General features: G+C 44.4%; 1 pseudogene; it reads right to left on the minus strand.

Moving 5' to 3' along the window:
* Window positions 1-12,855: 12,855 nt before the first annotated feature.
* LOC114895321 lies at window positions 12,856-13,661 on the minus strand (annotated as a pseudogene).
* Between the last annotated feature and the right edge of the window lie 13,178 nt (window positions 13,662-26,839).

A 26,839-nucleotide genomic window follows, 5' to 3' on the forward strand; every position in this document is an offset into this window, starting at 1 on the left:
GTACCCACTCTTGCAGGGCAAAACAAAACAAAATCCACCACCACCAACCCAGGTGTCTTTGGCCCACACTGAGCACGGCTACTCTGACGAGGGATGCTGGTATTTGGTGACCTTTGACAGCACTGGAATGAGCTCTACTTGTCTTCCAGGCAGAAACAAAATAGAGCTTGGGTCCTCTAGCCCAAAGGGAAACAGTGTGTATCTCTTTGAGGTCAACCTCCTCCCTTTTTGCCTAGCACAAAAGGGTCAAAGGTGCCCACGCTTATCGCTCAGCCAAATCCAGCTTTTCTTTTCCGAAAGCAAGCTTTCAGAACTGGCCACTCTCCACTTGTTACAGGTGAACCAGATCATACTTCCTGGAGTCCCCTGGGGCTACTGCCCTTGGGGGCCAAGAGCCCCCAGAGGTCCTTCCCACCAGGAAGTATCAAGCTCTGGCCTCCTGGTTTCCTGAAAGTTGGTGTAACGTGGCCGTGTGCACTACATCACACTTCCTGTGTGAAATCCAAACTGGAGCTTTCTGTTGCATGGGAGGAGGCAGAGGAAAAGGAAAATTCCCTGTAGCATTTCTAAGTGGGGCTGTAATTATATACACAGATGTATTATATCCTCTAAAAACAAAACTTGTGACTTTTTTTTTTTTTGCTTCCGGTTAACCTTCCCTGAAAAATCCCCTAAGAGCGTCCTTGATACTGGTTTCCCCTCTTTCCCTTTCCCTCATCTTTCCTTAGTGCCTTCTCCTTTGCTCCCCTCCACAGACAGTTTTGGAGGCTGGCAAATCATCCCTATCAGGCAATTGCAGAGATTGGATATGGAAGTAAAGATGGTTGGACATACAAACATTGCCACAGCTTCAAATTTCGCACAGTATTTTCTATCAGCCAATGCCTCTCTATGGGAACAGCAAGAGAAATCTGAGCCACTGGCTTATGACTCTTTTCAGGTCTTTAATCCTCAAGCCCACCAGCTCTCTGCAGGTCTCTTGGGGCAATCTCAGAAGCAGCCCATTTGACCCAGGCCTCTCTGCTCTGTCCCTCCCACAGTGGTCCACCAGGACCTGGAGTGACCTAGAGTGCTGACATCAGGACTGGAGCAGTTACAACACTATGGATAAGGATGAGTATACAAGGGCCCTGGGCTGGCAGGTCCCTAATGACCAGGCAGCACACAGCTGAGCCCAAGAGAACTGGAAAAGGAACAAAAAAATGAATCCAGAATCTCCCCATCCACAAGTCCTTAGGCATGTGAAATAAAATTTATATTTTAAGGCAAGACAAGAAAAATCTAAACATAAAAATTCTTCTCTGGGGAATTTCCTGTCGGTCCAGTGGATAGGACTCTGCGAGTCCACTGCAGGGGCCATGGGTTCAATCCCTGGTGGGGGAACTGCGATCCCGCATGCCACGCGGTGAGGCAAAAAAAAAAAAAAATTCATCTCTGCCCTTTGGTCTCCCCTCTCCCCTCACTGTGCATTGTGTATCTGCATTATACTTCAACCAGACCTCCCCCATGAGCAGCAATACCTGCTCAGCCATAAAGAGCTACAACAAGACAACTCCTTAAAAGATAACATTCTTTCTTGATCTTATAAGGGGTCACATGACCCACCACGATGACGCTTAGATCTGGATTATGTAAACTGTCAATAATACGTCATTTATGTACAGCCCTCTGTCTCAAAAAACTTATATAACTGTGTCATGACTTCTAACCGGCGGGACAGTTCTCAGAGCTTTCTGATGTGCTCTTCCCGCGTTATAATCCTCAAATTTGGCTCCAATAAAGTTTTCCATTTCTTTCTTAGATAGACTGATTAATTTTTCATCGACAGGTACCTTCTTTAAGAGGTGGGTGAGTAGAAACTTCTCTCCATAGAGGGGCTGGGCTGCATCTAAGGGGCTCCCTGCCTCGAGGGGAGACTCAAGAATCCCCTTGGCATGCAGGGAAGCAAGACCTAGAATTTCCCTGGGGCTTCTCCTGAGTCACTCATTCTGCCTCAGCTTTGGCATTGGAGGGGAGGCACCAGAATGGTGTGAAACCCCTCCCTCGCCTCCACGTATCTGCCCCTACCCAAGAAGGAGAAAGCTTTCCTTCTCTTACCTATGGGAACCTTGGACATAAGTGGTTTTAATTTATCTGTTTTCTTTTTCTGTGAGTGCTGGGAGCCACAAAAAACAAAACAAAACCAGGAGGTTTGTTGTTATTACTATGGAGAATTTTTTTTTTTTTTTTACAGTTAAACAAAGGCAGAGAAGAACCTCTCCAAACTTTTTGCTCAGAGGACTAAACTTGAACTTCCATCCTTGAAGGATCCTGGGAATACTGTTCAGGTAAGCACAGAATCCCCACTTACCCCACAGGGTTTTTAAACTTTGCTGCCCAGCCCCTCCATGCATGCCAAATAGATGCTGTGTCCCAACCCAAGAGGCTGAAATGCTCATGAAGCTTAATCAAAAATTTATCTGAGGGCTTCCCTGGTGGCGCAGTGGTTGGGAGTCCGCCTGCAGATGCAGGGGACACGGGTTCGTGCCCCGGTCTGGGAAGATCCCACGTGCCGCGGAGCAGCTGGGCCCGTGAACCATGGCCGCTGAGCCTGAGCGCCCGGAGCCTGTGCTCTGCAATGGGAGAGGCCACAACAGTGAGAGGCCCGCGTACCGCAAAAAAGAAAGTTATCTGAGAAGAAACAGAAAGAGTAGCAAGGCCTCAGAGGGCTATGATAAATCACACCAACAGCAGCTCACACTGTTTTGCATGCAGGCACTGTGCCCACGCTGCTATCCAGGTTATCCCACTTGACTACCACCACACACTAGGAAGGAAGCATTCTGTTTAGCCTATTTTAAAATTCTGGAGAATCAGAGGCAGGGTAAGAAAGCAGCCCAACGCTCTGTTCCTAGAGTCACACAGCCAGGTTCAAATCCTGACTCCATCGGTACCTGGCAGTGTGACCTTGGGCAAGCTAGCTAACTATCCCTTGCGTCAGTCTCCTCATCTGCAGAAGGCGGATAATAACAGTACCCAGAGTTGCTTCGAAGAGTAAGTGAGGGGGGCTTCCCTGGCGGCACAGTGGTGAAGAATCTGCCTGCCAATGCAGGGGACACAGGTTCGAGCCCTGGTCTGGGAAGATTCCCACATGCTGTGGAGCAACTAAGCCCGTGCACAACTACTGAGCCTGCACACCACAACTACTGAGCCCGTGTGCCACAACTACTGAGCCTGCACTCTAGAGCCCGCGAGCCACAACTACTGAAGCCTGAGCACCTAGAGCCCGTGCTCCGCAACAAGAGAAGCCACTGCGATGAGAAGCCCGCGCACCACAACGAAGAGTAGCCCCCACTCCCCGCACCTAGAGAAAACCCACGTGCAGCAACAAAGAACCAAAGCAGCCAAAACTAAATAAATAAATTTTATTTAAAAAAAAAAAGGAAGAAGAGTAAGTGAGGTAAGAGACACAAAGTGCTTAGGGCAGTGTTTGCACACAGTAAATACACAGTAAATAATGTTTTATCATTGTGGCCTTGTTCGTTCAGGCCAGAATTAGACCCAAGTTATCTGGCCACCAAGGCCTCTCGCTCCTGACCGTGCAGGTAGCTTCTAGGAAGCAAGAAGCCAGGGCCCGCTGACAAAGCCCCAGGGCATAGCCTGACTTGTCCAGTTTCAGGCGCCTCCTGCTCAGGCAGGTCCAGGTCTCCCCTTTCACGCGAAGGTGGAGCCACAGCTCAGACACATCTGATGTCAGCAGTGAACCTCAACACACAGGCAAAACCTGCGAGTGCCTATCTTTCCCCTCAGTGGCCAGCTTGTGACGCAAAGCCCTGCTCCAAGAACTGATTTTGGGAGTCCTTCGCTGTACCTTTCACCCTGGTGTCCTGCCAAGCCCTGTGCTTGAGGCGGCCTCATTCTCCAGCTCTGGCCTCTCAGGCACCACTCTTTTCCATGAACAATTCAATGAGTTCTTTCTTCAGCCCAGCCATGCGTCAGCGAGGCCCGACACGGGCTTGGCTCACCACCTCCAATCAGTGGGATTGCTGGACTCCAATCACCAGTAAGGGTGGCCCCCTCTCTGCTGGGGCTGCTCTTTCCCGGGTGTTCCCTTGGCTGGTACCCTCACCCTGGTAACTATTCTTTATTTATTTATTTTTTTTGCGGTACGCGGGCCTCTCACTGTGTGGCCTCTCCCATTGCGGAGCACAGGCCCCGGACGCGCAGGCTCAGCGGCCATGGCTCACGGGCCCAGCCGCTCCGCAGCATGTGGGATCTTCCCGGACCGGGGCACGAACCCGTGTCCCCCGCATAGGCAGGCGGACTCTCAACCACTGCGCCACCAGGGAAGCCCTGGTAACTATTCTTGAGGGATTTCTGTGATTGCTTTTAAAGCAATCTCTCCTCCCCCTCCTTCATCCCCACACCCCACTGTCAGGTTGGGCTTCCCTGATCTCAGGGAAATAGACCTAGAATTCAAGCTCAAGTTGCTGCTTCATGGAGAGGCTCAAGGGACACCAAGGAAAACCCAGCCTTTCATGGTGGTTGTGAGGCCTGGAGATATTTATGCAAACTGTTTAGCACATGCCCAGCAAATTATAGACTTTCATTAAATAACCTAGATGCTATTGTTATTATTCGCTGTGCAATCAACCTAAAAGCAGTCCCACTAAAACAGAGCGGGAAGACTGCAACTGTACCTCCCAGAGTGTTGCCCTCTTACTGTGATGGACTTTTCCTTCTCTAGGCTGCCTCTGAAGTTCAATGCCAGTTGGGTTCTCCTACAGGAACTTCTTGTCATGGGAGGGGAAACACACAGGTGATTTGTTCCACAACTTGCTTAGGGTCATCCTTTCTTAGAAAATAAGGCAAATAAATTGAATGGGTGAGAGGAAGCACTATGTGTTTGGGAAGCGTCTATAACATTGTTGGTTGCAGAAAGTAGGGGTGAGGTAGAGAGGGGGCAGAGCAAATATGAAAAATGGGAAGGGTGTTCCAAGGGCTCCTTCATCTGCTTTGCAGTACTGTGTAGGACCAAGATGACAGCTCCATTCCCTCTTTCATCCTCGGAAAGTCCTATGAGGTGGGATATTATTACCCCATTTTCACTTGAGAACACTGAGGGGAGTGGTCAGATAACTTACCTGAGGTTCAACAGCTGTTGAGAAGCAGCATTGAGCACTGAGATTCACCCCAGGTCAGCCTGAGCCAGAGCTTACGTGCATCCTTCCCAGATTGCTGTCTTCTCCATAGTGGTCCTGGGGTAGGGAAAGCAAGAAAGATCTGGAGTGAAGTAGCCTGATTTCCATTTCCTGACCCAAGCTACAAGAGGTGGGACAGCACTGCACTCACCCCCAGCACAGGGCCTGGCTACGGTAGGCTCCCAGCAAACACTGAGTGGGGCAAACAATGAGAACTGAGTTCAGGTGAACTCTAGCCAGGCCATGGAAGAAGGGCAGACAAATACCCACACTAGAAGTGCCATTTGCATCTTTTCTAAATGCTCTTTATTTGCTTCTCCCACAAGGATCGTGAATCAGGAACCCAGAGAAAAATGCAGTTATATAGTTTGTTTGGGAACCATTACTTTTCATTTATTTATTTATTTTAAATAGACAAAATAACAGTGCCCATGAGATGCCTATAAAAACGGCGTTGACCTAAATAATGTATATGTAATTTACAATGATTTCTCTTTCATTCTAAGATTCTTAGAATTAATACTTACATTTGGGGGCTGGAAAGGATCTTGGCATTTTTCTGATCAAAAAACCCCATTTCTCAGATGGGAAAGTTGACACTATCATGCGGCTTGTCTAAGGCCAGCCTCCATGGAGCAACAGAGCTGGTTAAAAGGCCAGGGCACTTCCTACAGGTCACAAGTTTTTAAATTGTGGAGAAGAAGCCACCAGCAGGTAGTAAAATTAATTTTATAAATTACAACCAACTTTTATCTTTATTTTTTAAGATATTTTTTAATAGATTTCATTTTTTAGAGCAGTTTTAGGTTAACACAAAAATTGCACAGAAGGGACATTTTTAATTGATGAACTGATATTGATACACGATTGTTAACTAAAGTCCATTGTTTATGTTAGGGTTCACTGTTCGTGATACTCTATGGGTTTTGACAGATGCATAATGTCATGTGTCCATCATTACCATATCATACAGAATAGTCTTGCTGACCTAGAAATGTCCTGTGCTCCACCTATTCATCTCTCCCCCACTCCTCCTGGACCTGTAATTCAATTTTTTATACACAAGATAGAATAGAATAAAAAAATCATAGTGCATACCTCATGGTATGGATATTAGTTCATGAAACTTTTAGATATTTGTAAATACATGTGTATTTGGGTTAAAATGTAAAATATATTTCTTACTGTGGATTGAAGAGAAAAAATGTTTGAGAAACACTGCTCTAAGCTATCTTTTACTTAAAATTCTAGGGAATAAATCCAGAAAATGAATACACAGATGGAACATTTCTTATATGAAACCGAAGCAAGAAAAACACATAACCAAGAGACATTACCAAAATAAACAAGCATAAAAAATGCTCTGAGGAGTACAAAGAGGTCAGAAAATTACTGTTTTTCCCCAAATCAGTTTTGATTTTAGTTTTCACTGGGCCTGCAAATCATTCAGATTTGAAGACTTTAAAGTTCTCAGAATATAAGCTACAGTTAAGTGTGTAGTGGGGAAGGGGTAGGAGCAAGGGCTGCCTCCTTGCAAACTGATTCTGTTCAAAGTTTCCAAAACTGTTAGGTCCGTATGGTAATCAACAAAGAAAAATTTCTTTTCCAGAGGGTTTTTGAGGTTTGTTTGGCTCTACAGCTTCACATTTCCTCCTTTTTCATCAGAAAAATCACAGAACAGGGATGCCGTTGTATTTAACTTCATGTAATATCAGGTGTCTGAAGATTTCTAAAAAATTTGAATTTATGCCTGAGTTAGATTCCTCTATTTTTAAAAATCTCCTTTCCATGTATATCGATGCTTCATGTGTCCAGGAGACATGTGGAATCTAGATATACCAGGATGTCTAAGAGAAAATCCTGATTTCAAACTCAGAATCGCATTGGCTTATTATGTGGCCTGCAGGTAGACTAGGGTTTGAGTCCCAGGTTCTACTAGTGATCCCTGCGTGAGCTTGAAAAGGAATTCTCTCCTAGGGTTCTTTTTTTTAAATTTTTATATATTTATTTATTTATTTATTTGGCTGCGCCGGGTCTTAGTTGTGGTATGCAGGATCTTTTCAGTTGTGGCATGCGGGATCTAGTTCCCTGACCAGGGATTGAACCCAGGCCCCTTGCCTTGGGAGCACAGAGTCTTAACCACTGGACCACCAGGGAAATCCCAGGATTCTTTTTTAAGAGTGACATATAAAAATTCCATATTAAATGATGCTAAGATTATATTAAGTGCTTCTCCTTGTATGAGTAATGTGCTGGGCTAAGCCCTTTGCATGTGCTTCTAATCCCATCAAGAATCCTATGACACAGAAATTATTGTACTCATTTAACAGTTGAATAAACTTAATCTCAGAAACCTTAAGGAGCATGCCCAACACCACCCAGAAAGATAGTGGTTAAGCTAGATTGGAACCCATGCCTGAAAGAGCATGGGCCTATCCTTCTGTGTGCCCCCAGGGCCTAATACAGTGCTCCGTACGTAGAACATGCTCAGTAGATGTTTCCTGAAGGGATGACTGATGGATAAGCAAAAGCTCAGCAAAGATTTGGGGGTGGGATAAGTAAGATACTACTACTAGTACTGCAATAATAATATATTATGCAATATAATAACATAATATACTACCACTACTTCTATATCTGTCATTCATTGAACACTTATTTGTGACAGGCACTATGTTAAAGGCTTTACATGCATTCTATTATGTACAGAATGTACCTACAGGAATTAACATAGCATATGATGTCAATATTACTAACATTATTACATATGACTATAATGGGAGCTATCAGCATTATAGCAAAAGAGCTGAAAGTTATGATCTCTTCCAACACACACACTTGGTGCTTCTCTTGGAGTGGTATTGAACAGGTCCAACTGAGGGTCAGCTCTTTCAGCAGTGAACCAACCCCAAACCTGGTTTCTCCTTCTGTCTCTTTTTCAGGTGGGTGCAATTATAACACGCTGTGTTGGTTAATCCCTACATCATATAAGGATGTGCTTTTTGGTGTGAGGGAGGAAAGGGGTTGCGTTTTTGTGCTCGCGCCTAGTTTGCATAAGGTACTCTTCTCTTTCGGGCTGAAATGAGAAAGAAGCCATGTGGTCTGATGGTGGCAGCTGGGAGGAGAAGGTGGTGACTCAGCAGGACTCTGCGTGGAACAGTGCAGGGCAGCTCTGGGGAGCAGCACGATCGGCCTCCCCCTAAGCCATGTGTGGGCTGCGAGCTCTGAGCAGAATCAGCCTGTCAGGCAGCCCTGGCAGGTAGGAAGGAGAGGAAGAAAGTTGCCTGTGGTGGGACCTGGTCAGGTTGTGTCAGTGGCCTTGGGGACACCATGAGCAAGTTCTGGGACACAGGACTGTGTGGCATCATGCTAGTACTGAAAGTTCTTTGTAACCCAAGATAGCATATTTTTAAAGTGGGAAAGTACCAGGTATTGCTCACAGGTCTAGGTAAGGTCTTGAGCCTGTAGCCTTGAAATTAAACTTCAGGCAGAATATTATGCATATTTTTAGAAATATAGCATTTTATCATAACCAGAGGTCTTCAATCTAGTGGTCCTACTATTGAACTCAGTATCAATATATTTTGAAACAGGACTTATATAAATAGAATATGAAGTCACTGTTACCTCTAACGACTTGAAAGTTTTTCAACAAAAATTCTCGTGGAAAAGATCTTAGAGTGTATTCATTCATTCATTCATTTAGAGTGTATTCATTCATTCATTCATTCAAGCTACAGTTTATTATCCTTTTAAAAAAATATTTACATTCTCTGAGGTAGGCTGATGGTGACCTGAGTATACAGAGATCTTGGGAAGTCTGTAAAATATGAATAAAATTTCTTTGCCATATTCTAAGAACTTTAAAAAAAATTCATGTGAGATAATGTATGGAAAGTAATTGGTAAGTGGTAAAACATGATATGAAATTATTGTGTTTTACCTATTAAAGAAACGAGACATGGAGTGAGCAAAAATTTTGCTGAAAGTCATCATTAGCTAGTAAAGGAGGGGACAAAGATGAGGTATAAATTCAGGTAACTGGACACATTACATGCTGGAGTTGATTCAGCAAAACAGTTTCCGGGCTTCGCTGGTGTTGAGAGTCCGCCTGCTGATGCAGGGCACGCGGGTTTGTGCCCCGGTCCGGGAGGGTCCCGCGTGCCGCGGAGCGGCTGGGCCCGTGGGCCGTGGCCGCTGGGCCTGTGCGTCCGGAGCCTGTGCCCCGCGGCGGGAGAGGCCGCAGCGGTGGGGGGCCCGCGTACCGCAAAAAACAAACAAACAAACAAAAAAAACAGTTTCCTTTTTGTAGCCAGGATGTGGGTGACTGTAAGAAACATCAGTCCAACTGAGGTAAAACGGGGTACTTACTGAGAGTACACAGAGATCTCACAGGATCCAAGGACAGAAAACGAAGTGTTGCTGGGCTCCATTCAAATTGGCCAGAGAACTGGGGAGCCCTCAGGAGCAGGGTGACTCTTCCCTGTGTCTCTCTGTCTCTGCTTCTGCGCCAGCTTCCGCCTTTCCTCCATTTTGCCTTCCTTTCTCTGCTCCTTCACCCTGCCAGAGGCACAGCTTGGCGGTTCCTCCTGGACTTACACCATGGCTGGTAAGCTCCAGGACCCACCCTCAATTGACTACACACACTGAAGTCCTTCAGAGAGGAAGGAACTAGCCTGGCTCTTCTGAGAAAACCTGGGCCACTCAAGTCGTTTCTGAGCAAATGATTGGTTCTTGCTGGGTCAGGTGTGTGCTCACCCCTGGTCCAATCAGCTGTGCGTTTCCCCACCCCCATCACCTCCACCGCCCATCCCTAGAAGTCACATTATCTTACACTGTCTTGTGTAGCTATATCTTCCAGAGAGCTGTGGCTGGCAAGGGTGCTAAATTGCCAGGCTGGATGTTATCACATAAAGAGAGAAGCTATTTATAGGGAGACTGTACTTGGAAAGCCTTTATGATGTGTTTCATTTATGAAATCTAAGCCCCAAATTTCCTGGTCAAAAAAATTCAATTCAAGGGAACTCCCTGGCAGTCCAGTGGTTAGGACTCCATGCTTCCACTGCTGAGGGCCCAGGGCTCAATCCCTGGTCAGGGAACTAATATCCCACAAGCCTTGAAGCATGGCCAAAAAAAAAAAAATCAATTCAATTTAATAAATATTGTGTTGGGCTCTGAAGATAAGACATATATGCCCATAAGATATGTCCACAAATAATTATAATACAAGACAATTCTATGAAAGTTTCTTAGAAAACTTTTAAGAAACTGGGGCTTCCCTGGTGGCACAGTGGTTAAGAATCTGCCTGCCAATGCAGGGGACAGGGCTTCGAGCCCTGGTCCGGGAAGATCCCACATGCCGCGGAGCAACTAAGCCCGTGAGCCACAGCTACTGAGCCTGAGCTCTAGAGCCCACGAGCCACAACTACTGAGACCACGCTCCACAACTACTGAAGCCTGCGTGCCTAGAGCCCGTGCTCGGCAACAAGAGAAGCCACTGCAACGAGAAGCCTGCGCACCTCAACAAAGAGTAGCCCCCGCTCGCTGCAACTAGAGAAAGCCTGTGCTCAGCAACACAGACCCGATGCAGCCAAAAATAAATAAATAAATGAATACATTTTTTAAAAAAAGAAAACTTTTAAGAAACTTACAAAATTACATGAAAGCTTTATAAAGGATTGTAAGGGTTAAGAACAGGCCTCCCTAAGGTGTGCTAATTTGGCATGTGGATTATTTTGTGCTAAAGGCAATGGAGACCCTGTAGGCTCAAGAGAAACTACTGCCCCTCCCTTAACTACCTGGAAGAATTAAAATTGGGGATTTTTCCCAGAAAAAGTTATTACCAGAAATAAATTTTATCTAAGCAGCGCCATCTATATGGCAGAGTAAACATCTAATTCCCAGCCATCTGCTCTTCTTATTCTGAAATTGCCTTCCTGTCCTTGGAAATTCCAGGCCCCATCCCATTCCTTAGCTCAGGATGGCATATATGCCTCATTTTATCTTTCTGTCTCTGAACCTCTCATGTATGTAGGGTTTCCATATGCACAGATTAAAATTTGATTTTCTCCTGTTCATCAGTCTTACATCAATTTCATTCTTAGACCAGCCAGAAGAACCTAGAAGGGTAGAGGTAAGCTTTTCTTCCTCCCAGACAGCTTTTTTTAAAATACATAAATTTATTTTATTTATTTATTTACTGGCTGCGTTGGGTCTTCGTTGCTGTGCATGGTCTTTCTCTAGTTGCGGCGAGCAGGGGCCACTCTTCATTGAGGTGCGCCGGCTTCTCATTGCCGTGGCTTCTTTTGTTGCAGAGCATGGGCTCTAGGCACGCGGGCTTCAGTAGTTGTGGCACACAGGCTCAGTAGTTGTGGCGCACAGGCTTAGTTGCTCCGCGGCATGTGAGATCCTCCCGGACCAGGGCTTGAACCGATATCGCCTACATTGGCAGGCAGACTCTTAACCACTGTGCCACCAGGGAAGCCCTCAGACAATTTTAAATCTCCTGGGGGAGTCAGAAAACTTTCACTGAGTAAGTGCACTTTGAGATACATCTTGAAGTGTTCATTAAATTTTTATAGAGTGACCAGGAGGACATATGTGAAGCAGTGGGAAAAGGATAAGCAAAAACTTGGAAAAGGGAAACTATGTGTGTGCTGTGAGACAGCAAAAACTACAATGTGGCTAAAGAGCAGGGTGCAGGAGGGAGAAAAAGAAACCAGCACGAATTGACTGGTCTCAAGTATATGCTGGACATTTTCAGATGTCACCTCATTTAATCGTTTCAGCAATCCTTGAGGTGGTGTCTATTGCCCCTATTTTACCAAGTGCACAAAGGCCAAAGCCATTCCCTCCGTTGTACCGTGGTGAGGATGAGGTGGAGAGGATGCAGAGAGCAGAGGGAAGGAGGTTGCCTGCCAGGTAACGAGCCCACACTCGACTCCGGAGGCACTGGGAGGGAAGTCATGCAAGAATTCGGAGCCAAAAATGGCCTGATTGCCTCTGAATTTTAGAAAAATAATGCTGGTGGTAATGGAAGAATTAAACAGAGTATTCTTTCTCTCTCCTTCATTCATTTAATTCAAAATATATATTGAAAACTTCCTTTGGGACAAGACTGTGGTGTACCAGACCTGTGGGAAAAAATGTCTGGGGCAAGATACAGCTCCAAATCTCAAGAAGTTTACAGTTTCTGTGTGTGTGCATATAATGCATAGCTCATATATACTATTTTATTTTATTTTATTTGGCTGTGCCACGTGGCTTGCAGGATCTTAGTTCCCTGACCAGGGGTTGAACCCGGGACCCCGCAGTGAAAGCACTGTGTCCTAACCACTGGACCTCTGGGGAATTCCCATTTGAGCTAATTTTTCTTTGTTTGTTTGGGTTTATTTTTTTATTTATTTATTTTTTTTGTGGTACGTGGGCCTCTCACTGTTGTGGCCTCTCCCATTGCGGAGCACAGGCTCCAGACGCGCAGGCTCAGCGGCCACGGCTCACGGGCCCAGCCGCTCCGCAGCATGTGGGATCCTCCCGGACCGGGGCACGAACCCTCGTCCCCTGCATCGGCAGGCGGACTCTCAACCACTGCGCCACCAGGGAAGCCCTGTTTGGGTTTATTTTTGGCCAAAGAATTTTTATTACTTTTATGTACAGAAAACTCAATAGTGTACACTCACCTGGCCAGTTTGGTAGGCAGCTCTTTGGCCTTTGCCTTTTCCAGCTTGGCAATGTGAGCCCCTGATTTTGGACCAAGGATGTTGCTTCCCCAGTGAAGGCAGAGGTTGTCATATCATCATCGTAATCAGTCCTGATGGCTTCCACTAGCTTAGCCAGAGCCCTTTTGTCTTCCGAGTTGACTTGTGTGAAGGCAATGGTGGTGCAGGTCTTCCTGTGGACCACATGTCCCAGCCTGGCCATCCCCTTGATGATGCAGTAGGGATCCCCCATCTTACAGCACAGGGCAGGCAGGAAGACCACCAGCTCAATGGGATCCATGTCATGTACAATCACCACCAGCTGAGCCTTCTTGTTCTCCACCAAGGTGGGGACAGTATTAACCCCTGCTTGAAGGACAGGTGGCCTCTTGGTGGGGACATCCCCTTTGCCCTCAGCTTTCTTCTCAGCTCAGGCCAGTAACCTCTGCTTCTTCTCTTGCTTCATCTCTGGTCTGTACTTGTGGGCCAGCTTAAGCAGGTGAGTAGCTGTTTGGCGGTCCAAGGCCTGGGTGAATTGGTTAAAAGCAGGAGGCACTTTCAGCTGCTTATAGAGGATTTGCCACTGCAGCTGGATATAGCGGGGCCGTTTGACGAAGTGGGTGAGGTCCCTTTTGGGCTGGATGTCCTGTCCAATGCCAAAATTCTTGGGCCTTTTTTCAAACAGGAGATTGATCACCTTCTTGGCCTGCTGCTTCTTCTTCACGGCAGCAGGGGCCGGGGCCACCTTCTTCCCCTGGGCCTTCTTTCCCTTCGGCATCTTGAACGGCTGGCAGAGAGAACTTGAGCTGATTTTTATATATGATGTAAAGTAAGGTCCAACTTCATTCTTTTGCATGTGGATATACAGTTTTCCCAGCACTGTTTGTTAAAAAGACTGTCTTTTCCTCATTGAACGGTCTTAGCACCTTTGTTAAAAAGCGTTTGACCGTATATTCAGGGTTTATTTCTGGGCTCTCTATTAGTTTCCATTGGTCTATATGTCTGTCCTATGACAGTACCATATTGTTTTGATTACTACACCTTTGTAGTAAGTTTTGAAATTAAGAAGTGTGAGTCTTCCGATTTTGTTCTTTTTCAAGGTTGTTTTGGCTCTTCTCTTGAGATTCCATTTGAATTTTAGGATGGGTTTTTCTATTTCTGCAAAAAAAGCCATTGAGATTTTGATAGCAATCACGTTTGAATCTGCAGATTGGGTAGTATTTACACAGCATTTTGAATGCACTAAATGTCACAGAATTTATACTTTAAAATGGTTAATTATACATTTTGTGAATTTCAGCTTGATTTAAAAAAAAAAAAATTGGGCAATTTTACCTGAAGAGCAGGTATGGGGATGGCACGAGGCTGCTGGAAGGTAAAGGAGGTTGCGATCAGAGGGAGGAATGTTGGGATTGAAGACCCCAATACTGAATAGTTTAGGGCAGGTGAGGGCCCCTGGAGTTGAGCAGTAAAAATGGCTAAGGTGACCCAAACCTTATCTCCAAAGACACTGACTTCACAAGGAGATTCAAGACTGCAACTTCAGAAGGATACATCTCCAGTTAGGGATGGTGGCCATCACTGGAGTGGGGTGGGGTAGCTGAGATTATAGGGGAATTTTATTACTATAGTATCTTTTTAAGGAGAAAGAAAAATGAAAGTTGTTTTAAAGCTATAATACAGGAACTTTAGGAAAGGAGGACAATGACCTAAGTGCCTTTTTTTTTAATCGTCGTGGGAGTGGCAGCAAGGTGTCAGATGATACAGGCATGGATAGGGCGTGGGCAGGCCAGCTGACTTAATCTCCTATTTATTTTCAGAGTAATGGTCTGGCAGTAATATTGTGGAGCTGGGAAATGGCCAATCCTGCCTTCCAACCCTGAAGTATGTGAGGCTTGTTAGAGTAAACATCCCTCAATTCAAGATGATAGCCAGGTTTCAGTTAAGGCAAGGAATGGGAGACAGACTGGGGATGTGGAAGGATTTGTTCACCATGAAATGGGGTTCCAGAGAAAAGTGTGAGAAGGAAAGGAGCAGCTGGGGAATGCGTGTGGGAAGGCACAGGGCAGTTTGGGGACCAGTGTACAGGATAAGATGGATGACCAGAGGCATTCACATTTTGGCACTTATATGGAATGGGAATAGGGTAGTTCAGTGAGTCACAGTGGCCTTAAAGGCCCAGAAAGACCTGTGATGTCAAGTTAAATAACAGTGAGACAGGCCTCCTGGGATTCAAACAGGATACTGGACTTCAGCTGGGACTTCGGACAGTAGAATTTGGGTAGACAATAAAACAACTGTACAAAGTCCCTGAGGCAGACACAATCATGGATAACTCGAGGGCCCACGAGCAAACCAGACAAACCGAAGCTGAAGGTTTGTATGGGGGTTTAGAAGGCTGGCTCCCAAGGGTGGGGCTGGGGTCTGAAGAGCCTTATAAGCCAGCAGAGGAGTCAAGACATGATTTGTGGGCGGACTCTGGGAGGCTTCACGCCAAGGAGTACTTCCCAGAACTTCTGCTGCCAGTGTCCTTGTCTCCACAGTGAGCCACAGCCACCCCCCGCCTCTGCAGGAGACCCTCCAACACTGGCAGCCGTGTGGCTGACAGGGTCTTGGTGCTCCGGCCGGGTGTCAGGCCTGAGCCTCTGAGGTGGGAGAGCCGAGTGCAGGACATTGGTCCACCAGAGACCTCCCGGCTCCATGTAATATCAAATGGCGAAAGCTCTCCCATAGATCTCCATCTCAGCGCTAAGACCCAGCTCCACTCAACAACCAGCAAGCTACAGTGCTGGACACCCTATGCCAAACAACTAGCAAGACAGGAACACAACCCCACCCATTAGCAGAGAGGCTGCCTAAAATCATAATAAGGTCATCGACAGCCCAAATCACACCACCGGACGTGGTACTGCCCACCAGAAAGACAAGATCCAGCCTTATCCTCCAGAACACAGGCACCAGTCCCCTCCACCAGGAAGCCTACACAACCCACTGAATCAGCTTTAGCCACTGGGGGTAGACACCAAAAACAATGGGAACTACGAACCTGCAGCCTGCGAAAAGGAGATCCCAAACACAGTAAGTTAAGGAAAATGAGAAGACAGAGAAACACACAGCAGATGAAGGAGGAAGGTAAAAACCCACCAGACCAAACAAATGAAGAGAAAATAGGCAGTCTACTTTTGACCACCTAGAGGGGTGGGGTAGGGAGGGTGGGAGGGAGACACAAGAGGGAGGGGATATGGGGATATGTGTATATGTATAGCTGATTCACTTTGTTATAAAGCAGAAACTAACACACCACTGTAAAGCAATTATACTCCAATAAAGATGTTAAAAAAAAGAGATATGATTTGTAAGTAACAAAGCTTCATTATGGGTTTTTACCAGTGGAAGGACATTCCACTGGTAAAACAGCATTTAAGGAAGATTAGTATGAGAAACATCCATGCTAAGTGGATTGGGGCAGGAAAAATTGGGCTTGCCACAGATTTTGCAACTATCCAAACATGATGTGGTATAGGATTGGACTAGGGAGGAGAAAAAATGATAATTTCAAAATAAAAACAAACAGAACTCGGTTTATATGTGGGAGAGATAAAGAAAAGAAGGGATTAAAATTTTTCAAAAATTTGAACCTGGCTGAGAGTTATATCAAGCATGGGCAGGGGAGACCTGAAAGAGAAGGATCAGTTTAGGGGGAAGGAGTGGACAGTGATGAATTTAGTTTGGGACCTAGATTCATTTGAATCTTACAGCTAAGTGAGACTTTGCATCTAACCATGTGGAACAACTAAGTATCATGTTATATAGATAAAGAAATCTTGAATTTGAGATAACACAGGACATCCTAGAAGAGATGTCCTAGAGGCAGTTGGCCATTCAGAGCTGTACTTTAACGACAGATCAAAACTAGTGATATCCATTTTGGAGTCACAGGAATTGTCTTGTCAAATAACGGTAGGAATGGATGAATTATCCAAGGGAGAGGAAACAGTGAGAAGAGGAGAAAAGCCATAGGAGGAGACAGCAGAGAATTGAATCAAGAGGCAGAAAAGAGACAGGAATTTTGGCTTTGCTATTTGTTAGCTATAGGAACTTGACAATTTATTGACCTTCTCTGGGTCTCAAACTGCAGTCATATCAAGGCTTTCCAGAGTCGGGGTGGGGTGTGGTTGGGGAATTTGCTTCCAAGCTTTGAGTGAGCTTGGAAGCAGCCTCCGCTCCCTGGCTGTTGGCTGGAGACATTGGTATCTAACCATGTAAGCTTCTCCATAAGGGCACTTAGAACATGGCAGCTGTCTTCTCTCTGAAAGTGAGTGAATGAGAGAGGGCCTGGTCTCATACAACCAAATCGCAGAGGTAACATCTCATCACTTTTGCCAAATTCTATTCATTAGAAACAAGTCAAGGGGAAAGGGTTACATAAGGGTGTGAATACTAGGGGGCAGGATTATTGGAGGCCATTTTAGCAACTGCCTGCCATAATATCTAACAGTTATATTCTTAGACACTCATACTCATTACTTTTGTAGCTAGTTCACTTAAATTGGCAATTTAATAAATACTGAATCCACTGAGGTGGGCACGGGCACAGGTGGGCCACAAAGAAGGCAATTTTACTTAGAGGGAAATTATGCTTGCACTGATTCTTTTTTTTTTTTTGGCTATGTTGGTCTTAATTGCCTCACATGGGATCTTTCCTTTCGGTGCGTGGGCTCCAGAGCGGGTGGGCTCTGTAGTTGCGGTGCGTGGGCTCAGTAGACCTGTGGCACGTGGGATCTTAGTTCCCTGACCAGGGATGGAACCCGAGTCCCCTGCATTGGAAGGCAGATTCTTAACCACTGGACCACCAGGGAAATCCCGCTTGCACTGATTCTTAACGGATAAACAGGAGTTTATCAGGAGACAAGATGGCCAAGTTAAAAGTTTATCCAACGATTATAATTTGGACTGTGGAGTTCTTAGGAACTGATTTTAAAGTTGAGTGGAAATATGGCAGGCATGAAGAAAATATTTCCTAATTTGAGAAGTCTCCAATCTTATCAAAATGTGAAACATTGAGCGATTCACAGGATTTTATCATTTGGTTTCAAATATATCTTTAGAAATCCTAATAGTTTAACACAATCTACAAGATCTTGAAACCCATTTTACTAAATTAGCACTCCTAAGTTTCATCTGTTTTCTAAAAATATTTTATGAGCACACTGATCAACTAAAAACTTGCATGAAATAATTCAGAAATTTAAGATTACAATTTAGAATGTACTTAGGAAAAACACAAAGGCTATTCTCCCATTTTCAGTGCTATTACTCTAGTACGATAAAGCTGAAATTCTAGTTTTATTTTTCACTGTTGATTTTACTAATTCTGTGAGCTTTGTAGGCCCCCATAGTTGACACACATTCTAGTACCTTCTTGCTTTCCTCACCCATACATTCAGTATTCTGGATGCGTAGGATTATGAGTATGGCTGAACTTCAAGTAAGCTGGTTTGGCAGTTTCCCAAAGTGTCAAAAATGACAGAACAGGGCTTCCCTGGTGGCGCAGTGGTTGAGAGTCCGCCTGCCGATGCAGGGGACACGAGTTCGTGCCCTGGTCCGGGAAGATCCCACATGCCGCGGAGCGGCTGGGCCCGTGAGCCATGGCCGCTGAGCCTGCGCGTCCGGAGCCTGTGCTCCGCAACGGGAGAGGCCACAAGAGTAAGAGGCCCGCGTAACACAAAAAAAAAAAAAAAAAAAAAAGACAGAACATTAAGGAGCTTCTCTAAGGGCTTCTCTCCTCATGACTAGGGCTATCACTGTAGAATGGGTAGTCCCATTTCTTCCCTGTAAGTCTGAATTACTCTTTGGGGCTGTCTGATCACTCAGGCTTTGGCCCAGTCTAATCTAACTCCCCCAGATCTAAGCAACCAGAAGGCATAACAAGAAATGACGGGAGGCCCTGAGTAATGCGAGCTCATCACATGTGGAAGAATTTTGATTTTCTGACCATTGTTCTCTAACAACTAAAAGGTTTGGTTCATCATTTTACTGTGGTATTAGCAACCAAATATTGGATCCCAGTGCTTGATGGTCATGTAACTCTGCTGCCAGTGGGTACGGTGCCTGGGAAGTAAGAGGCATGCCACAACACAGACCCTCTGTGTTAAATCATCTCCCACTCAAGGGCTGCTGCTGGCAGCTGGAAATTTGACTTAGGAATCAAATATGTTGTTAAGCACCATTGTTTTTGTGTACAAAGAACAATGACTGAGACTTTTTTCTTTTAAAGCATTCTTAATGTTATACTATTATAGTGTCCCTCATTTTCTATTTCTTCACTTTCTTTGAAAAGCAAACACTCTTTTCTTGGTAATTAGGCACACAAGTAAACATAAAACACCCCAGTTTTTCTTGGATAGCTTATCTCCATTTTTATGACTACCATTTAAAATTAAAACAAACAAACAAACAAACAAGCACTATTCAGTTCTCTCAAATTAGAGGCATTTTCTTTTCTTGCTTTTTCTTTTTCCTTTTTTTTTTTCCTAATGTAGGCTATTGATTTCCTTGGGGAGGAGGAGGAATCAATAATAGCTAATCACAGATAAAATGCATCCTAATTTTAGTATGAATAAATAATGCATTTTAAAGAAATAGAACTTCACATGTTAATATGCAATCATCACATTTAAAGTTAAAATAATGCTAAATTTTGCTGGTTTTTAAAAAATAATATTTAATGAGTAGTAATGAATATGTTTCACCTTTACTTTGTGACTAAGTAAGGAAAGTGTCTAAGAGGTCCCTCTTCTCCAACATCGTCCCAGGGCAGAAATCCCCTCTGTATCTCTGAGTGAGTCCAGTGACAAGATATTGATAGCTTTCTGCTCCACAAGACATCCTAGGGCACTGCCAGTTACTATGCTGTTAGGAAGTAATCAGAGGTCTATGTGCAAGGCACTGTGCTGAGTGTTCCATCAGATTAAAAAAATAAGAATAAAATCCTTGCCATAAAGAAGCTTCGTGAACTTTTCACAAAGTTCAGACAATAATTACAATAACATAAGACAAGAAATTAAAGGGCCTATAGAAAGGCACAAACCAAACCTTGTGGAAACTCAAGGGGAGGAATGAGATAGCACATCTAGCCAAGGAAACCCACTGGTCCTAGCTCTGCTGTCTGGACTGACACTGTAGTTTCTCTTGTCCACTTGTAGAGCTTGACATAGTCTATAGATGAGTCCAAAGAGGCAATATAGTTGAGGGGCTTGAAGCTGGGTCTTGGGCATTAGACATCTTTGGACATGAATCTGGACCTTTTCTTTTTTAGCTGGGTGACCTTGAGCGAGTTACATAACCTCACTGTACTTCTGTTTTTTCATTTGTAAAATGGGCATAGTAAGACCTACCTGACAAGCTTACTGAAGAATTAAATAATAATATAAGGGGCTTTAGCATTAGTGCCTGGCACTTGGTGTATAAAAACTCGTAGCTTTTGCTTTTACCTCTTTTTTATTTTCCCTGTTTTTTTCTCCCCAATTTATCTCTAATATTTTTATCACTCCTAATAATATGTTGTTTCTAGATCTCCTCACCTTTATGGCTATCCTCCTCCAAACTATCTCGTTTTCATTCTCCTGTACAATGTGCTACCTAGAACTTTACAACAATAAAAATTTCCCCCCAAAATGTTAACTTTTCCTGTTGGTTGGTTTCTGACCAAAACAGTAAACCAAACCACTACTTCCCTTCTAACCTGTACTTCTATTAATGCATTAATTTATTGAATGTTCAAAATTATTGCATTCAAGTTTTTTTTGTTTTGGTTTTGTTTTTTAGCAATTCCACACATGCCTTATCAGTTCATGGCAAGCTTGTGGCCAACTACCTTCTCTAGGTACTATTTAGATAATTAATGAACAATAGGTCTCTCCTGTCTTGTACTTGTGCTATTGATTTTTTTTTTTTTTTTTTTTTGGCTGGTCAGACGGTTTGTGGGGTCTTAGTTCCCCTAACAGGGATTGAACCAGGGCCATGGCAGTGAAAGCACTAACCACTAGACCGCCCGGGAATTCCCGTGCAATTGATTTTTTTAACCTAAGTGAAGGTCTTTTCCTTTCACTCTCTTGTGTAGGCTTTGATTCTTAGTAGCAAGTAACAGAAAGCTAGTTGGAACTAAAAACTTAGGAAAGACAAATTTTTCTGTTGGCATAACTGAAGAGCAAGAAAAATGGGACAGCTAGAATGCTGACTATCCCTTCTTCATCATGAGCAGTGGCTTCATTTTCTCACATTGCTTTCTACTGGGACCCTTATGGCAGCGGCTCCTGGCTCATACTGTCATGACTTGAGCCATAGAAAAAATGATTCCCTCGAGAAAAAATGATTTCCTCGTCCATTCCTCCTCCCTCCAACCAAGGTCTGAATCAAATATATGCCAATCGTTATTGAGCTGCCTCTGCCCCCAAGAGAGGGTGGGAAGTTGTCAACCCTTAAACTGGTTACTTTGTCCCAGCAAGGCAGAAGGTTGAGAAGGTAGCAGTTCCTAGCAGAACTCAGGGTATGGCAGGGGAGATGTTCTCCCAAAGGGATGAGGAGTACATTTTCTAAAAGCAATGGAGGGGAATTCCCTGGCGGTCTACTGGTTAGGACTCTGAGCTTCCACTGCAAGGGTCACAGTTTCGATCCCTGGTCAGGGAACTAGTATCCTGCATGCTGCGTGGCCAAAATAAATAAATAAATAAAAACAATGGAGGTGGCTTAGAATTAAGTGATTTAGACAAGTAGGACCTAGATGAAATGAAGATTCTCAGACTACTGTTGTTACAGACGGTTGAATGACCCAAAAATATTACTTTTGTGAAATCAAGTCATTTATGTTTCTTCTCCCTATTTAAGTAAAGAAGGAACTAATCTTTTATTGTCTTTACTGCATGGTCTTTCCTCCTTTTAGTTAGTATTAGGTAAAGCAAATTTAGATTGATATAAATGTTTATCCAAGAACTTGCAAAACTTCAAGTTAAATGACAAAGTAACAAAAAATTCTCATTAAATAAAATGTAGCCCGCAGTTACTTATTAATAATCATTTAGGTGCTCAGGTGACAGCACCTAGGCTAGGTTATTTATTTTAAAAAATAGAGTAAATCATAATTCAGACTGGACAAGAATAGATTTCAGAGCTCTGATCTTCTATATGCCCTGAACCAAAAAGTTTAGGATGTCTGCCAGGAAGTTGTTTTGAGACAGAGAGATACAAGCTTATCTTGCTATGTACTACCCAACAAACAAAACACTTATCAGATAATGCCTGACAGCAAAGTGAAAATGAGATTAATTTTCCAAGGATTTCCTAACTTCCAAGGATTAGAGAAAGATATGAGGGAGTAAACTCATGGGTCACGTCCATTGATTATTCTAGTCATGTATGTTACATTTCTTTTTAAAATTTTTATTTATTTATTTAATTATTGGCCAAGCTGTGTGGCATGTGGGATCTTAGTTCCCTGACCAGGGATCGAACTCATGCCCCCTGCAGCGGAAGCTTGGAGTCCTAATCACTGGAGCACCAGGGAATGCTTGTATGTTACATTTAATTTGTAAAACTGGATTATTGCTTTGCCCTTTTACAGAGGTTTCAAAAACAGTCTTCTTAAATTAACAGTGAGTAATTTGTTATTTCTTGAAGTAATAAAAGACGTCAGTGTATTGCTTATGACGTGCTTATCTTAGAAACCATCCAAATCACTTGGGAGATATGCTGACCCATATCTAATGACATACGCAACAATTGCAATGAAAATAGAAAAAAATTCTTTTCCCTCAAACTGGGTTTGTATCTGGGCTCTCTCACCCTTTGCCTACCAGGCATACCATTCTATAGTTCAAATTGTCCTGTGGACAAAGATATGGGTGATGGACATGAGCGATTTCCAATCAGTGCTGGGATGCAGGACACCTGGACTGGAATGCCACATAACCCCTGCTGACCTGATCCCTACATCTTGTGAGAAAAAGAAATTAAATATGACAATAAAAAGTCTCCTTCCAAATTAAGTGATTCCTCATCTGAGGTGAAAATCAACCTAGGTAAAGGAATTACGACTCTAAAAGATTATAACAACAGATTCTTAGCAAATAAAGGATAGCACCTTATATCAATTCTGTTCAAAGAGAGAATGGTGTATAATCTGAACTCTGTGCTCAGCAAAGTAATTTACAGAGCAAGTGAGTAATAACTCATTTTTACCTGTCTGTAAAAGACATAGCACCAGATTCTTGATAAGCAAGTTAGCTTTTTCGAATATTATCAGTGCACAAAAAGATGTGGTAGACAACTGAAATATCATAACATATTAAAGTGTGAATGTTTTAACTATTTGAAATCTACATATTTTGCTTTTCTACATAATAAGGCGTACTCTAAGAATGTACCTTAGCAATAGAAATTCTTATTAAGCTCTCTTTAAATATTCCCATTAAATTAGGATTTTCACTCTCAGTTATCACTGGACTCTTTATTTTGTCACATTTATATATGTGACTACAAGATATTTCTATTACAGGCTAGTAATTTTAGGTTTACCTATTGTTTTTTGAGTGACTTGTCTTTATCAACAATCTAATTCACTCAGTCTTTTATATCTACTGGCACAAAGGCAAACAACTTTGAATCAACAGACCAGTATGATCTAAGTGTGAATGGTATTATATCATTTTATCTTAAGGCGCTCTACTTAATGATAATACTTTCTCTGGCACAACCTGTGTTTTTGTGTATGTGTAACCTGACTTGGCAAAAAAAACCCAAACCTCAAACCCGAAACACAATTAAATATCCTGTTCTCATTAGGCAGCTATCATTCTGTTAAAGTTACATACTATGTTGTCTAGTTCATTGAAATACAGTTTTTAAGGCTCTATTGTATTCATTAAAAGCTAGCATTATTTAGATTTGAATACACAAATACTAATTGTGAGGGCACATAGTTTGAATGATAAATTGTTCGGTTGCTTCATTGTATAAATGATGTTGGATTAGGGTCTAATCCAGTTGAAAGGGTGGACATTCACTGACTTCACTTCAGCTGCTCCCCACTGGAACCTCTGCCATGTGTCTGTGCCTCCCACTCCACTGAAATTCAGTTAAAGGTCACACATAACTTGTTTTCAGGCCCTTATCATTCTCCTTACTGGATCCTTATAATAGCTTTCCAAGTGTTCTCCCTGCCACACATGTATAGTCCTTTTTCTTCTCACCCCTACACTCTCCCCTTTTCTAAAATTCAAATCACTCCCATGATTGAAACGTTTTTGTGTTAAAAATCCAGACTTCTTAACCTGAGTTTGGAGTTGACCAATGACTTGCCATTTTCCTAAATCAGAACCCCTTTTCAGCCGTTTCAGGGATATGACATCCTGATCATTCGTTCTATCTTGAAACACCTTCCTTGAATGGCTTGACATCGTACTACTGTGATTCTCCTCCAACTCCTCTGGCTGGTCCTCTTTACTGGCCTATCTTCTCTCTGGCATTTCTCTAAGTCCTGTGCTTATATCCCCTTTCCTGTAGACCTTAACATTTCCTTAATTATCATGTCTGTAGGAGAGGCTCCTCAATTCACAGCCAAAAGGGCTCCAGATCTCCCTATTTCCAGGGGCTTTTGGACCTTTTTTTTTTGTGGTACGCGGCCCTCTCACTGCCGTGGCCTCTCCCGCCGCGGTGCACAGGCTCCAGACGCGCAGGCCCAGCGGCCATGGCCCATGGGCCCAGCCGCTCCGCAGCATGTGGGATCTTCCCGGACCGGGGCACGAACCCGTATCCCCTACATCGGCAGGCGGACTCTCAACCACTGCGCCACCAGGGAAGCCCTACACCATTTTTACACGGATATCTCATCAACAGCTCAAACTATGCTCAAGGAAGGCTCATAGTCTTCCCTCCGAACTAGGTCATTCTATTTCTATCTCTGTTCATGATCCCAGAATTCTCCCTGTTGATTAGTTTCATATCTCCAAATCATTTGACAACTTCTTTCCCTTGACATTCAAGATTACCTCTACACTTTCTTTGACTTTTCCCTCCCATCTATTCTGAACCTCCTGGTACTCTTCTTAACTGCTATAAGAGTATCCTTCACTGTTTCCCTCTTCCACATTTTCTGTTTTCAATTCCACTGATGCCAGAGTAATCTTTTAAAAATATCTTTGAGTATATCATGCCCCTGATTAAATGGTTCCAGAATGAAGTCCAAGCTCTGATCCCTTCTTCATCTCACCCTAACCCACCTTTTCCATCTCATTTGCAATACGATGCCCTAAGTTGGAGTCACAAAGGTCACTCACAGTTCTCTCAACTGGCCCATTTCTGTGCCTTCTCTCACATAGTTCCCTTGCCTGGAATATCTGCTCTCAAAATCACTTATTTCCCATGTCTGGAATGTCTGCTCTCAAAATCTATCTCTACCTTTCCCCACCAGCCTTTCTCTCACTTAGCTGCAATCATTTCCCACTTCCACTAGGTTCCATGCAACATTTTATCTATCTGTCAACAATTTAGTTATTTTGTGTAGTTGTTTTATTTCCCCTGCTAGATTGTAAGCAAGATTTCAAGTGGGGTATTCATTTCTAGCCCTCCTCCCTCCACCAGGGAGGGGGTCTAGTAAAGTGCTGTGCTTATAAATGTTCTGAAGCGAAAAGAATTTTTATGGAATGAAAGAGAAAATCAAGAGGCAGCAGAGTGAAATACGGAGATATGAAAACAGGAAAAGAGTCCACAGCTCCTGATTTCTACCTAATACTTTCATCCCAGAGCCTACATTTCAGCGTTGCTACCGTTCTACTCAGGAATGTTCTCTCTCTTACTTTCGTATCTCATGATTTAGTAATCAACCACAGTGCAGCTCACAAAGTAAACAGACGGTCGGCAAGTACCAGAGGAAAAAAGTCTGGGTCTTTACATCAAAGATTTTGGAGGGGTGTGTCAGTACATATTGAGTCTCAGTTGCAAGGCAATAGCACGGGAGGACTCAGGGTTTCTGATGAGTAGCGCGAAGACATGTTAAAAAGATGAGCATAAACTAAAAGGCATGCAGGTCGTCCTAGGTTCGCCAGTAAAAATAAGTTTGTTATGGAGTAGTAAAATTCAAATAACCGCGCAACGAGACGTAGGGGGTTAAAGTAATGTGCCCTTGTAACGTCGGTAATGCCCTCTCCGACACTGGTCCTTCATTAATAAGGACTGGGTCTCACTGCACCAACTCTTTGAAAAAGGAAGACATAAATGCCACTCCTTAAAAAAAAAAAAAATTCCTACTGCACCACACTGCAACGTGCGAGCACGGGGACATTTCCACGCGGTCACGAGCCTCTGCAACCACCCGAACACTGGGCCGAGCCTTCCTGGCCATCAGGAACTCGCTTCCAAAAAGGAGCGCTGCATCCCGCGGGGACTGGAGCTTCACCCTGGGAGGGCAGTCCCCAGGCGCAGCCTACAGAGCCCTCCAAAGCGGAGGCTCTCGAGGGGGGGAGTCTCCGGGGTGGCTGGCACGGACCTCCCTTTCACCCTTTCCAGGCAGTGCTCGCGTCGCGCAGCCCATGGCCCCGGACTGCGCTCGGCGCTGCGGCCGCCCGGCCCAGTTCCTAAAGCGCCCGGGCCCGCCTCGGGCGTGAGCGCAGGCGCCCAGGCGGCAGGGGCGCGGGCGATGCAGCGTTCTGCCGGAGCCACCTCCCTTATCCCCCGCCCGCCCACGTCCGCGCGACGGTCTTCCACGGGCGGGGAAGCTGCCGAGGGCGGGAAGCTACCGGACGACCGGCACCTGCATCGCGGGGTCGCCCGGCCCCACCCCCTTTCTCTCCCTCCGCGCCGTACCCCTTTCTCTTCCGCCCCCTCCCTTCTCTCCGGGCCGCAGCCCCGCTCCGCGCGGCTCCCGCGGCGACCCTGCCGCTGCGACGTCACTAGACCCCGCCCCCTTTG

The sequence above is a fragment of the Monodon monoceros genome, unplaced genomic scaffold, assembly GCF_005190385.1.
Source record: "Monodon monoceros isolate NGI ecotype Baffin Bay Population unplaced genomic scaffold, NGI_Narwhal_1 Super_Scaffold_14, whole genome shotgun sequence".
NCBI lineage: Eukaryota > Metazoa > Chordata > Mammalia > Artiodactyla > Monodontidae > Monodon > Monodon monoceros.